Raw genomic sequence first — 15,000 nt, 5'->3', positions numbered from 1 at the left:
CTGACTGATTGATTTATTGACTGACTGATTTATTTATTGACTGACTGACTGATTGATTGACTGATTGATTTATTGACTGATTGACTGATTGATTGACTGACTGATTTATTGACTGACTGATTTATTGACTGACTGACTGACGGACTGATTGATTTATTGACTGACTGATTTATTGACTGACTGATTGATTGACTGACTGACTGATTGACTGATTGATTTATTGATCGATCGATCGGTCGGTCGGTCGGTTGACCTACTTTGATTGACTGACTGATTGATTTATTGACTGACTGACTGATTGACTGACTGATTGACTGACTGACTGACTGACTGATTGACTGACTGATTGACTGATTTATTGACTGACTGACTAATTTATTGACTGACTGACTGATTTATTTATTGACTGATTGACTGATTTATTGACCGACTGATTGATTGATTTATTGACTGACTGACTGACTGATTGACTGACTGATTGATTCATCGATCGGTCGGTCAGCCGGTTGGTTGACCTACCTTGATTGACTGACTGATTGATTTATTGATTTAATAATTGACTGACTGACTGACTGATTGACTGACTGACTGATTGATTTATTGATTTATTGACTGACTGACTGATTTATTTATTGACTGACTGACTGACTCATTGACTGACTGATTTATTTATTTATTGACTGATTTATTTACTGACTGATTGACTGCCTTGTTGACTGATTTATTGACCGACTGACTGACTGATTGATTGATTTATCGATCGGTCGGTCATATTGGTTGACCTATCTTGATTGACTGGCTGATTGATTGATTGATTGATTGATTTATTGACTGACTGACTGACTGATTTATTTATTGACTGACTGACTGACTGATTGACTGACTGATTTATTTATTGATTGACTGACTGATTGACTGATTTATTGACTGACTGACTGATTTATTGACTGATTGACTGACTGTTTGACTGATTGACTGACTGATTTATTTATTGACTGACTGATGGATTTATTGATCGATCGGTCGGTCGGTTGACCTACCTTGCGGACCCACTGGGGCATTGTGTGTGTACTGGGAGAGCGGTGGTGTGTGTTGATGACGATGACGGTGATGACGATGGAGGCTATGACGAAGACCATGGTGAAGAGCATGTACTTCCCAATGAGAGGCACCGCACTGGAGGTGGAGGGGATGAGCTCCACGATGACAGCAGAAACACAGTGAGAGACAGCAGGACAGAGATAGACAGGGTCATCTTCTCACCTGTATGGAACAGAGACACTGGTGTCAACAACAACAACAACAACAACAACAACAACATTAACAACAACAAGACCACAGTCAGAGAGAGCAGGACAGATAGACAGGGTCATCTTCTCACCTGTATGGAACAGAGATACTGGTGTCAACAACAACAACAACATCAACAACATCATCAAGAACAACAACAACATCAACATCATCAACAACATCATCAACTTTAACAACAACAACAAGACCACAGTCAGAGAGAGCAGGACAGATAGACAGGGTCATCTTCTCACCGGTATGGAGCAGAAACACAGGAGTCAACAACAACAACAACATCAACAACAACAACATCAACAACAACATCAACATCAACAACATCAACAACAACATCAACATCAACATTAACCACAACAAGACCACAGTCAGAGACAGCAGGACAGATAGACAAGGTCATCTTCTCACCTGTATGGAACAGAGACACTGGTGTCAACAACAACAACAACAAGTCCACAGTCGGAGACAGCAGGACCACAGGGTCATCTTCTCACATACAGAGACGAGTCCAACACAACAAGACAGCAGGACATATAGACAGGGTCATCTTCTCACATACAGAGACATGGTTAGAGGAGTCCAACACAACAAGACCACAGTGAGAGACAGCAGGACAGATAGACAGGGTCATCTTCTCACATACAGAGACATGGTTAGAGGAGTCCAACACAACAAGACCACAGTGAGAGACAGCAGGACAGATAGACAGGGTCATCTTCTCACATACAGAGACATGGTTAGAGGAGTCAAACACAACAATACAACTCTAAAACCACTGACATATGTGATCTATTCAAACAGATGGTAACACTCTCAGGACTATTTATTGAGAAACTGTTACTGCCTTTGTGAAAACGTTCGACAGACCCAATTGGTCCAGGGCTTGTGGGGATTGTTGTTTTATATGTATTGTACTGTACGTGAGTGAGCCAAGAAAATACACATTTCCATTATATGTAAATGTGGGGAAATTTGTGAATTTGAATTTTCAGCAGGTCTACCAGAGTCAGTGGGGAGGTAGAAGACCAGTCCAGTCAGGAAGGAGAACAGCAGGCTTACCAGAGTCAGTGGGAAGGAGAACAGCAGGCCTACCAGAGTCAGTGGGGAGGTAGAAGACCAGTCTAGTCAGGAAGGAGAACAGCAGGCCTACCAGAGTCAGTGGGGAGGTAGAAGACCAGTCCAGTCAGGAAGGAGAACAGCAGGCCTACCAGAGTCAGTGGGGAGGTAGAAGACCAGTCTAGTCAGGAAGGAGAACAGCAGGCCTACCAGAGTCAGTGGGGAGGTAGAAGACCAGTCCAGTCAGGAAGGAGAACAGCAGGCTTACCAGAGTCAGTGGGGAGGTAGAAGACCAGTCTAGTCAGGAAGGAGAACAGCAGGCCTACCAGAGTCAGTGGGGAGGTAGAAGACCAGTCTAGTCAGGAAGGAGAACAGCAGGCCTACCAGAGTCAGTCAGGAAGGAGAACAGCAGGCCTACCAGAGTCAGTGGGGAGGTAGAAGACCAGTCTAGTCAGGAAGGAGAACAGCAGGCCTACCAGAGTCAGTGGGGAGGTAGAAGACCAGTCTAGTCAGGAAGGAGAACAGCAGGCTTACCAGAGTCAGTCACGGTGTAGAAGACCAGTCTAGTCAGAAAGGAGAACAGCAGGCCTACCAGAGTCAGTCACGGTGTAGAAGACCAGTCTAGTCAGAAAGGAGAACAGCAGGCCTACCAGAGTCAGTCAGGGTGTAGAAGACCAGTCTAGTCAGAAAGGAGAACAGCAGGCCTACCAGAGTCAGTCACGGTGTAGAAGACCAGTCTAGTCAGAAAGGAGAACAGCAGGCCTACCAGAGTCAGTCAGGGTGTAGAAGACCAGTCTAGTCAGGAAGGAGAACAGCAGGCTTACCAGAGTCAGTCACGGTGTAGAAGACCAGTCTAGTCAGAAAGGAGAACAGCAGGCCTACCAGAGTCAGTCAGGGTGTAGAAGACCAGTCTAGTCAGGAAGGAGAACAGCAGGCCTACCAGAGTCAGTGGGGAGGTAGAAGACCAGTCTAGTCAGGAAGGAGAACAGCAGGCCTACCAGAGTCAGTCAGGGTGTAGAAGACCAGTCTAGTCAGGAAGGAGAACAGCAGGCCTACCAGAGTCAGTCACGGTGTAGAAGACCAGTCTAGTCAGAAAGGAGAACAGCAGGCCTACCAGAGTCAGTCAGGGTGTAGAAGACCAGTCTAGTCAGGAAGGAGAACAGCAGGCTTACCAGAGTCAGTCACGGTGTAGAAGACCAGTCTAGTCAGAAAGGAGAACAGCAGGCCTACCAGAGTCAGTCAGGGTGTAGAAGACCAGTCTAGTCAGGAAGGAGAACAGCAGGCCTACCAGAGTCAGTGGGGAGGTAGAAGACCAGTCCAGTCAGGAAGGAGAACAGCAGGCCTACCAGAGTCAGTCAGGGTGTAGAAGACCAGTCTAGTCAGGAAGGAGAACAGCAGGCTTACCAGAGTCAGTCACGGTGTAGAAGACCAGTCTAGTCAGAAAGGAGAACAGCAGGCCTACCAGAGTCAGTCAGGGTGTAGAAGACCAGTCTAGTCAGGAAGGAGAACAGCAGGCCTACCAGAGTCAGTCACGGTGTAGAAGACCAGTCTAGTCAGAAAGGAGAACAGCAGGCCTACCAGAGTCAGTCAGGGTGTAGAAGACCAGTCTAGTCAGGAAGGAGAACAGCAGGCCTACCAGAGTCAGTGGGGAGGTAGAAGACCAGTCTAGTCAGGAAGGAGAACAGCAGGCCTACCAGAGTCAGTCAGGGTGTAGAAGACCAGTCTAGTCAGGAAGGAGAACAGCAGGCCTACCAGAGTCAGTGGGGAGGTAGAAGACCAGTCTAGTCAGAAAGGAGAACAGCAGGCCTACCAGAGTCAGTCACGGTGTAGAAGACCAGTCTAGTCAGAAAGGAGAACAGCAGGCCTACCAGAGTCAGTCAGGGTGTAGAAGACCAGTCTAGTCAGGAAGGAGAACAGCAGGCTTACCAGAGTCAGTCACGGTGTAGAAGACCAGTCTAGTCAGAAAGGAGAACAGCAGGCCTACCAGAGTCAGTCAGGGTGTAGAAGACCAGTCTAGTCAGGAAGGAGAACAGCAGGCCTACCAGAGTCAGTGGGGAGGTAGAAGACCAGTCCAGTCAGGAAGGAGAACAGCAGGCCTACCAGAGTCAGTCAGGGTGTAGAAGACCAGTCTAGTCAGGAAGGAGAACAGCAGGCTTACCAGAGTCAGTCACGGTGTAGAAGACCAGTCTAGTCAGAAAGGAGAACAGCAGGCCTACCAGAGTCAGTCAGGGTGTAGAAGACCAGTCTAGTCAGGAAGGAGAACAGCAGGCCTACCAGAGTCAGTCAGGGTGTAGAAGACCAGTCTAGTCAGGAAGGAGAACAGCAGGCCTACCAGAGTCAGTGGGGAGGTAGAAGACCAGTCTAGTCAGGAAGGAGAACAGCAGGCCTACCAGAGTCAGTGGGGAGGTAGAAGACCAGTCCAGTCAGGAAGGAGAACAGCAGGCCTACCAGAGTCAGTGGGGAGGTAGAAGACCAGTCCAGTCAGGAAGGAGAACAGCAGGCCTACCAGAGTCAGTCAGGGTGTAGAAGACCAGTCTAGTCAGGAAGGAGAACAGCAGGCCTACCAGAGTCAGTGGGGAGGTAGAAGACCAGTCCAGTCAGGAAGGAGAACAGCAGGCCTACCAGAGTCAGTCAGGGTGTAGAAGACCAGTCTAGTCAGGAAGGAGAACAGCAGGCCTACCAGAGTCAGTCAGGGTGTAGAAGACCAGTCTAGTCAGGAAGGAGAACAGCAGGCCTACCAGAGTCAGTGGGGAGGTAGAAGACCAGTCCAGTCAGGAAGGAGAACAGCATACAGGGGATGATGACGTTGACGATGAAGTAGAGAGGCAGCCTCAGCATCAGGAAGTGGTAGGTGATGTCCAGGTAGGGCGTGTCAGGGCAGCAGGCATAGTACACCCAGTGCTTCCAGCTCCTATAGTCCTGCATCACCCACTCACCACTCTCCATGAAGTTACTCAGGTCAGGCCGGTCGTTGTCCTAGAGGGGGGACAGGGGACGGGTACAGGGCTAGGGTCAATACTTTACTGGTTAAATTAAGATAAGATATACTTTATTAGTTCATATGGGATGACAATTATTTTTTTCCCATCCCCTCCAATATACACAAATACACATTATGCTGGAGAGGCTGGTTTAAACTATGTGGGAGCATACAACAGGTGCGGCTATTTCTACTCCTTTTCATGGGATTGTTACTATTTCTACTCCTTTTCATGGGATTGCTTCTATTTCTACACTTTTTAATGGGATTGTTACTATTTCTACTCTTTTTCATGTGATTGTTACTATTTCTATTCCTTTTCATGGGATTGTTACAATTTCTACTCCTTTTCATGGGATTGTTACTATTTCTACTCCTTTTCATGGGATTGTTACTATTTCTACTCCTTTTCATGGGATTGCTTCTATCATGGGATTGTTACTATATCTACACTTTTTAATGGGATTGTTACTATTTCTACTCTTTTTTCATGTGATTGTTACTATTTCTATTCCTTTTCATGGGATTGTTACAATTTCTACTCCTTTTCATGGGATTGTTACTATTTCTACTCCTTTTCATGGGATTGCTTCTATTTCTACTATTTTTTTTTCATGGGATTGCTTCTATTTCTACACTTTTTAATGGGATTGTTACTATTTCTACATTTTTTTTCATGGGATTGTTACTATTTCTACTCCTTTTCATGGGATTGCTTCTATTTCTACACTTTTTAATGGGATTGTTACTATTTCTACTCTTTTTCATGTGATTGTTACTATTTCTATTCCTTTTCATGGGATTGCTTCTATTTCTACTCCTTTTTCTGGGATTGTTACTATTTCTACTCCTTTTCATGGGATTGCTTCTATTTCTACTCCTTTTTCTGGGATTGTTACTATTTCTACTCCTTTTCATGGGATTGCTTCTATTTCTACTCCTTTTTGTGGGATTGTTACTATTTCTACACTTTTTAATGGGATTGTTACTATTTCTACTTTTTTCATGGGATTGTTACTATATCTACTCCTTTTCATGGGATTGTTACTATATCTACTCCTTTTCATGGGATTGTTACTATTAAAGCTCCTTTTCATAGGATTGTTACTATTTATATTCATTTTTTCGTGTGATTTTTTCTATTTTACACCCCGGACCTGGAACATTTTCAGATGTGCTTTTTGGATATTTGTGCTTTTCAAACCTCTCACCGGGTTGACCACTACCAGGTTGCCGTCGTAGGTCCAAGTCCCCAGCTTCATACTGCAGTTCTGCAGGTCGAAGGGGAAGTGAAGCACAATGATCTCACAGTAGCTCTTAAAGATGGCCGGAGGGTTCCAGGTGATCAGACCTGTGTGCTCCAGCAGCACCTTGGTCTCATGGACGATTGCAAAGTCTCCATCTGCACTGCAGGAAGTGGAGAGGATTGACTCGTTAGCATCGGAGTCAATGGATTCCTATGGGCTCTGGCGTTAGCCTGCTAAGCTAACCAAAGTCTCCATCTGGACTGCAGGGATAAATTGACAAATGTCGTGGAAATTCAGTACTGAGAGAGACTTGGTCATTTCTTCAATCGTCTTTATTTAATATTGATTATTAATTATTGCAATAATGAAACCGTCAGCCCAACAGTCTTGACCATTGGACTGAGAGCCTTCCCTTTACAGACAATGCACTGTTTATATAGCTACTATCCAGAATACTTTGTTCCACCCCTCCCATATAGATTGGGGGCACCATAAGCCACTTTGGGTTCATCCTCTGGTCATCAGCTGTCTCCCAGATGCCAGGATAATCAGAAGTACTGAGGCCTTTGTTCTGTTCCTCCAGGCGATCTCTATCTCAGTTAAAACCACCCCACATCCTGTCCATGGAATACATCTTTCTCAGTGCACCACTGATCATAGAATATAATGTGTCAGTACAGATGTATCACCCTCTAGTATAACCCATGTCCTCAGTGCCCAGACTAGCTGCAGGAAGCTAGAGTGGACACCATGAAAACTCAGCTTTAGCAGGCCAGTCTTACTCTTAGTTAAATACTGAATCGTTTACTATTAATATCAAACAAATGAGGTAAGTAAGTCATTTTTCTATTACACCTATTAGCATCAGAATCAATGGATTCCCGTGGGGAATTGTGTTAGCCTGATTAGATCATCAGGGAATGCTGAAAACATCTCAATTATGACAAACATGTTGTTTCAGGGGTGATGGACAAAAAGTCAGGTAGATTAAAGACAACCAGTTAAATGTAACTAAATGGCATCAAAAATTTAATCTACGTAATTCCCCAAATATATTATTTAATGAGAGGGCCATAAACAATAACTAGTAATGTTGCATACTCAAAGGCTAAAATCTCACCTTTCTGGTAAAAAATAGTGATAAATTGCTGAGGTGTCGTCACTTTGGAGGACATAAGTACACAGTACAAATATGAAACCAATTTGATTAAAATATATTATATGATGTATTTCCTATTCAACAAAACTGTTTGAATAATTTTACCAGGCAAGTCAGTTAAGAACAAATTCTTATTTTCAATGCCGGCCTAGGAACAGTGGGTTAACTGCCTGTTCAGGTGCAGAACGACAGATTAGCACATTGTCAGCTCGGGGGTTTGAACTTGCAACCTTCCAGTTCCTAGTCCAACTCTCTAACCACTAGGCTACCCTGCCACCCCAAATAAGGCTTGAAATGACTTATATGTTTTCTAAACATAGCATAATCAAATGATAAAACCACTAACTATAATATTTCACCTATGACTGTCTCTCTCTACCGCACCTGCTGTCTCTAACTCTGAATGTTTGGCTATTTAAAGCCAACTGACATTTACTCCTGAGGTGCTGACCTGTTGCACCCTCTACAACCACTGTGACCTTGACCCTGCTGGTCATCTAGGAACGTTTGAACATCTTGGCCGTGTTCTGTTATAATCTCCACCCGGCACAGCCAGAAGAGGACTGGCCACCCCTCAGAGCCTGGTGCCTCTCTAGGTTTCTTTCTAGGTTCCTGCCTTTCTATGGAGTTTTTCCTAGCCACCGTGCTTCTACATCTGCATTGCTTGCTGTTTGGGGTTAAAGCTGCAGCTGTCTAAGGCACTGCATATTAGTGTTAGCGGCGTCACTACAGACACCCTGGTTCGATTCCAGGCTGTATCACAACCGGCCGTGATTGGGAGTCCCAATGGGCCCAGCGTCGTCCGCGTCAGGGTTTGGCCGGCTTAGGCCGTCGTTGTAAATAACAATTTGTTCTTAACGGACTTGCCCAGTTAAATAAAGCTTAAATAAAGAAAACATTTAAATGTGATCCCCTTTGGTCTCTATCACTAACTGCCCTTCAGGAATAGACTGGCTTCTGAAAAGGTATTATCTAATAGGCCTCATCAAGTCAATGAATACTGTACATCGGTCAAAGTAAAAGCGTGGACTTGTTCTTACTTGTTATAGAGCACGAGGTCAGGACGCCAGATGTCTGTAGAAGGGATTCTGATCTTCTTAATTCCATTATAATCATCAGGGTTCCACTTCAGATTCACGTCCTCCCATATCTAAATACAACACAACCTCCCATATCTAAATACAACACAACCTCCCATATCTGAGTACAACACAACCTCCCATATCTAAATACAACACAACCTCCCATATCTGAGTACAACACAACCTCCCATATCTGAGTACAACACAACCTCCCATATCTGAGTACAACACAACCTCCCATATCTGAATACAACACAACCTCCCATGTCTGAATACAACACAACCTCCCATATCTGAGTACAACACAGCCTCCCATATCTAAATACAACACAACCTCCCATGTCTGAGTACAACACAACCTCCCATATCTGAGTACAACACAACCTCCCATGTCTAAATACAACACAACCTCCCATATCTGAGTACAACACAACCTCCCATATCCATGAGTACAACACAACCTCCCATATCTGAGTACAACACAACCTCCCATATCTAAATACAACACAACCTCCCATATCTAAATACAACACAACCTCCCATATCTGAATACAACACAGCCTCCCATATCTGAGTACAACACAACCTCCCATATCTGAGTACAACACAACCTCCCATATCTGAGTACAACACAACCTCCCATGTCTAAATACAACACAACCTCCCATATCTAAATACAACACAACCTCCCATATCTGAATAAAACACAACCACAAAAAAGTGTGGTTTAAATTGAAGAACAAAAACGACATTGAGAAGAACGACCACGCAGGTCAGTGAGAAACCATACCTGTTTCAGACGCACATTACTGGTCACAATTTGATTGACTTCATCCTGACAAAGACAAGGGAAGATACTTTGTATAAGAAGGAGACGAAGAAGAAGGACAAGAAGAAGGAGAAGGAGAAGGAGAAGAAGAAGAAGAAGAAGAAGAAGAAGAAGAAGAAGAAGAAGAAGAAGAAGAAGAAGAAGAAGAAGAAGAAGAAGAAGAAGAAGAAGAAGAAGAAGAAGAAGAAGAAGAAGAAGAAGAAGAAGAAGAAGGAGGAGAAGAAGAAGGAGAGGAGAAGAAGAAGAAGAAGAAGAAGAAGAAGAAGAAGAGAAGAAGAAGAAGAAGAAGAAAGAAGAAGAAGAAGAAGGAGGAGAAGAAGAAGGAGAAGGAGAAGGAGAAGAAGAAGGAGAAGAAAAGGGAGGAGAAGAAGAAGGAGAAGAAGAAGGAGGAGAAGAAGAAGGAGAAGAAAAAGGAGGAGAAGAAGAAGGAGAAGAAAAAGGAGAAGAAGAAGGAGAAGAAAAAGGAGGAGAAGAAGAAGGAGAAGAAGGAGAAGAAGGAACCATGTCCAGTCCTATAAGCAGTCCTATATTCCTCACCACACTAATGAGCTGGATGAGCTGCAAGCCTACGGTCACCACCACCGGATCTCTGAAGTGATTGACAGGGCGGACCACCTTGTTATAGCCGGTGAACAGGGTTTTAACCAGACGTGTCTCATCTTCTGAACACCTGGCTGAACCTGCAGGGAACACACACACACACAGGGGAACACACACACACACACAAACACACACACACACACCGAAGATGAATAGTCAAGGCTATATCTAATATAGACACACGCACACACTCAAATATATATTTGATATCTGAGAAAGCACATGGGGAACTCATGAGAACCCAGGTATAGAAGTGTTCTCTTCATTTATTATTATTATATATTATTTATATTATTATATATTATTTATATTATTAGATATTATTATTATTATTATTATTTATATTATTTATATTATTTATATTATTTATTATTATTATTATATTATATTATTATATATTATTATTATTATATATTATCTTAAGTGAATAACCACACTTTATAAGTCCTCTAAAGTAAGTGGGCATACTTTAAGCCTACTTGTTGTAGTGTCGGCTTAGCGCTGATGGGGCTGAAGCAACAATGCAGAGAGCAGCTGAGTCAACGTGGACCAGCAGGAATTCATGACACATACACCAAGCATTTATCAGGCTGGGAAAGATGATCCACCAGGACTATTCCTATTTTTAGAGACCATGCTGTTAGTTAAGAGTTGTTCTGGATTATCACAACGTTTATAGACTCGGAAGTTGATATTATCACACATTATATACCCCATTATCCCACATTATATACCTCATTATCACACATTATATACCTCATTATCCCACATTATATACCTTATTATCCCACATTATATACCGGATTATCCCACATTATATACCTGATTATCACACATTATATACCCCATTATCCCACATTATATACCTGATTATCACACATTATATACCTCATTATCCCACATTATATACCTCATTATCACACATTATATACCTCATTATCCCACATTATATACCTGATTATCCCACATTATATACCTCATTATCCCACATTATATACCTGATTATCACACATTATATACCCCATTATCCCACATTATATACCTGATTATCACACATTATATACCTCATTATCCCACATTATATACCTCATTATCACACATTATATACCTCATTATCCCACATTATATACCTCATTATCCCACATTATATACCTCATTATCCCACATTATATACCTCATTATCACACATCATATACCTCATTATCACACATTATATACCTCATTATCACACATTATATACCTCATTATCACACATTATATACCTCATTATCCCACATCACATACCTCATTATCCCACATTATATACCTCATTATCACTAACTGGCTACATCCTATTCTACCATTGAAAATGATCCTATAGAGATCCGTGCCATACCAAATATATCTACACAATTGTATACATTTAAGTAACTTCGTAACTCCCTTAAAAAACCTGCTCTGCATTTTGGTTGCAAAAAAGAAGACACTCTGAGATTTACACACAGCTCTAGATGGAAGGAGGGGCATTGCACTTGTACCTGTCAATCATGTCCTCTCTGGTTTAACGTAAGACCGACTCAAAACTGACTCTGCAACGTTGATATGTTTATCCAGTTTGGGTTGAATAACAAGTGATTCATTTCAAAAGTGTTTCTGATCAATAAAAACTACAATCAAACACACATCAGCAGAACTGGTATAGGTGAAAAGGTATATAGGTAAAGCATTCCAAAAGGTTATAACTTACCTGCTAAAACAACCAGAATCCCAACCAGAAGAGGGTGTACCTTCAAATAAAACATCTGTTCAATAATATGACCGTTTATATTTTCTATGACTGTTTATATCTTTATAACCTGGTATCTAACCTGCTCTGTTCTCTTCCCTGTTCTACTCTGCTCTTCTCTAGTCTGTTCTACTCTGTTCTGCTCTTCTCTTCTCTAGTCTGTTCTACTCTGTTCTGCTCTACTCTGGGCCTCAGAGTAATCTTGTAACAGACTAGATCCTATCCCAACATGGTCTCTCTCTGCTGATCTGTGCTCTACTCTGCTCGGCTGTGGTCTCTGGGGCAGTAGGACTGAGCTATTGTTGAACCCCCAGTAGCAGCCAGACAGCATGTGGTACTGGGGGACAGCTGGGAGCGCCACTCACTGGGAGTATGAGAGGTACTTTCACACGTGCTGCTTCTCCTGTATAGTCAGGATGTCATGGTCTACTCTGCTCGGCTGTGGTCTCTGGGGCAGTAGGACTGAGCTATTGTTGAACCCCCAGTAGCAGCCAAACAGCATGTGGTACTGGGGGACAGCTGGGAACGCTCACTGGGAGTATGAGAGATACTTTCACACGTGCTGCTTCTCCTGTATAGTCAGGATGTCATGGTCTACTCTGTCGGGGACTCACCAGAACCACAAATATCCCACTGGGCACAGACACCAGTTCAACGTCTAGTCTTGATTTACATTTGGTTGAGTTGTCAACTAACGTGATTTCAACGTGAATTCAACAAAAAAATGTCACCCTGATTTAGGTTCAAACTTGGGTGAAAAACCCCACAAAATTCCCTTACATTGATGACTTTTTGCAAATCCAGTTTTTCACGTTGATTCAAAGTCATCACATTGAATTGTTGTTGTGGAAATGACATGGCAACAACGTGGATTCAACCAGTTTTACCCAGTGGAGTGGGTGTGAACAGCAAGGACTTTACAGACACTGTGGAAATGACATGGCAACAACGTGGATTCAACCAGTTTTACCCAGTGGAGTGGGTGTGAACAGCAAGGACTTTACAGACACTGTGGAAATGACATGGCAACAACGTGGATTCAACCAGTTTTACCCAGTGGAGTGGGTGTGAACAGTAATGACTTTACAGACACTGTGGAAATGACATGGCAACAACGTGGATTCAATCAGTTTTACCCAGTGGAGTGGGTGTGAACAGCAAGGACTTTACAGACACTGTGGAAATGACATGGCAACAACGTGGATTCAACCAGTTTTACCCAGTGGAGTGGGTGTGAACAGTAATGACTTTACAGACACTGTGGAAATGACATGGCAACAACGTGGATTCAACCAGTTTTACCCAGTGGAGTGGATGTGAACAGCAAGGACTTTACAGACACTGTGGAAATGACATGGCAACAACGTGGATTCAACCAGTTTTACCCAGTGGAGTGGGTGTGAACAGTAATGACTTTACAGAAATGTGGAAATGACATGGCAACAACGTGGATTCAACCAGTTTTACCCGGTGGAGTGGGTGTGAACAGCAAGGACTTTACAGACACTGTGGAAATGACATGGCAACAACGTGGATTCAACCAGTTTTACCCAGTGGAGTGGGTGTGAACAGTAATGACTTTACAGACACTGTGGAAATGACATGGCAACAACGTGGATTCAACCAGTTTTACCCAGTGGAGTGGGTGTGAACAGTAATGACTTTACAGACACTGTGGAAATGACATGGCAACAACGTGGATTCAACCAGTTTTACCCAGTGGAGTGGGTGTGAACATCAAGGACTTTACAGACACTGTGGAAATGATGACTCATTCAATTTAATTCTCTTTTCCAAATTTGTTTGAACCTTTGACCTTCCGCAGAGTGTTTCTTGCCCTGCATATGTTGTTCTTCTCAAAGTAGTTTAGTTTTTGTTCTTCAAAAGTACACACATGGTTATGGGCTTAACAACAGAAGACACCTGTATCATGTCAGATATAGAGTTGAAATGCCTTACATTTTGATTTTGCATCCCAACATTACACTTCATATACATCACAGAAGACTGAAATATAACAAAACCGTTTGACATAGAAAAACAGATTTTCTGCGCCTCCCACCCCACTAAAAGGTTTATTAATTATAAAATGATGAAAAATCTGAATAACATTCCACCCATGAGGCCACTAGAGGGCGATTTGGTCCTTTTCCTGCAGGAAAGGCTACTGCTGGTGATTCTTTTAAAATTATATTTAAAAGAAAGAAAACTATGCAAAGTTGTACATTCATTTGTATCGTATCAACTCCTCTTTTTTCCTGTTCAAATAAATAAAATAAATATTAAGAAATATTTTCGGATAAATCCCCTAGTGGTGCTTTATAAATCCCCTGGTGGTGCTTTATAAATCCCCTAGTGGTGCTTTATAAATCCCCTAGTGGTGCTTTATAAATCCCCTGGTCGTGCTGTATAAATCCCCTAGTGGTGCTTTATAAATCCCCTAGTGGTGCTTTATAAATCCCCTAGTGGTGCTTTATAAATCCCCTGGTGGTGCTGTATAAATCCCCTAGTGGTGCTGTATAAATCCCCTAGTGGTGCTGTATAAATCCCCTAGTGGTGCTTTATAAATCCCCTAGTGGTGCTTTATAAATCCCCTAGTGGTGCTTTATAAATCCCCTAGTGGTGCTTTATAAATCCCCTGGTGGTGCTGTATAAATCCCCTAGTGGTGCTTTATAAATCCCCTAGTGGTGCTTTATAAATCCCCTAGTGGTGCTTTATAAATCCCCTGGTGGTGCTGTATAAATCCCCTAGTGGTGCTGTATAAATCCCCTGGTGGTGCTGTATAAATCCCCTAGTGGTGCTGTATAAATCCCCTAGTGGTGCTGTATAAATCCCCTAGTGGTGCTTTATAAATCCCCTAGTGGTGCTGTATAAATCCCCTAGTGGTGCTGTATAAATCCCCTGGTGGTGCTGTATAAATCCCCTAGTGGTGCTGTATAAATCCCCTAGTGGTGCTGTATAAATCCCCTGGTGGTG

General features: G+C 42.8%; 1 pseudogene; it reads right to left on the bottom strand.

Moving 5' to 3' along the window:
* The window catches only part of LOC124020599, an 18,802-nt pseudogene extending 6,391 nt beyond the window's left edge, over window positions 1-12,411 (bottom strand).
* Window positions 12,412-15,000: the final 2,589 nt, after the last annotated feature.

The sequence above is a fragment of the Oncorhynchus gorbuscha genome, unplaced genomic scaffold (assembly GCF_021184085.1).
Source record: "Oncorhynchus gorbuscha isolate QuinsamMale2020 ecotype Even-year unplaced genomic scaffold, OgorEven_v1.0 Un_scaffold_861, whole genome shotgun sequence".
NCBI lineage: Eukaryota > Metazoa > Chordata > Actinopteri > Salmoniformes > Salmonidae > Oncorhynchus > Oncorhynchus gorbuscha.
Note: the sequence above shows the minus strand (reverse complement) of the source record. Positions and strands in the feature narration are given on the sequence as shown.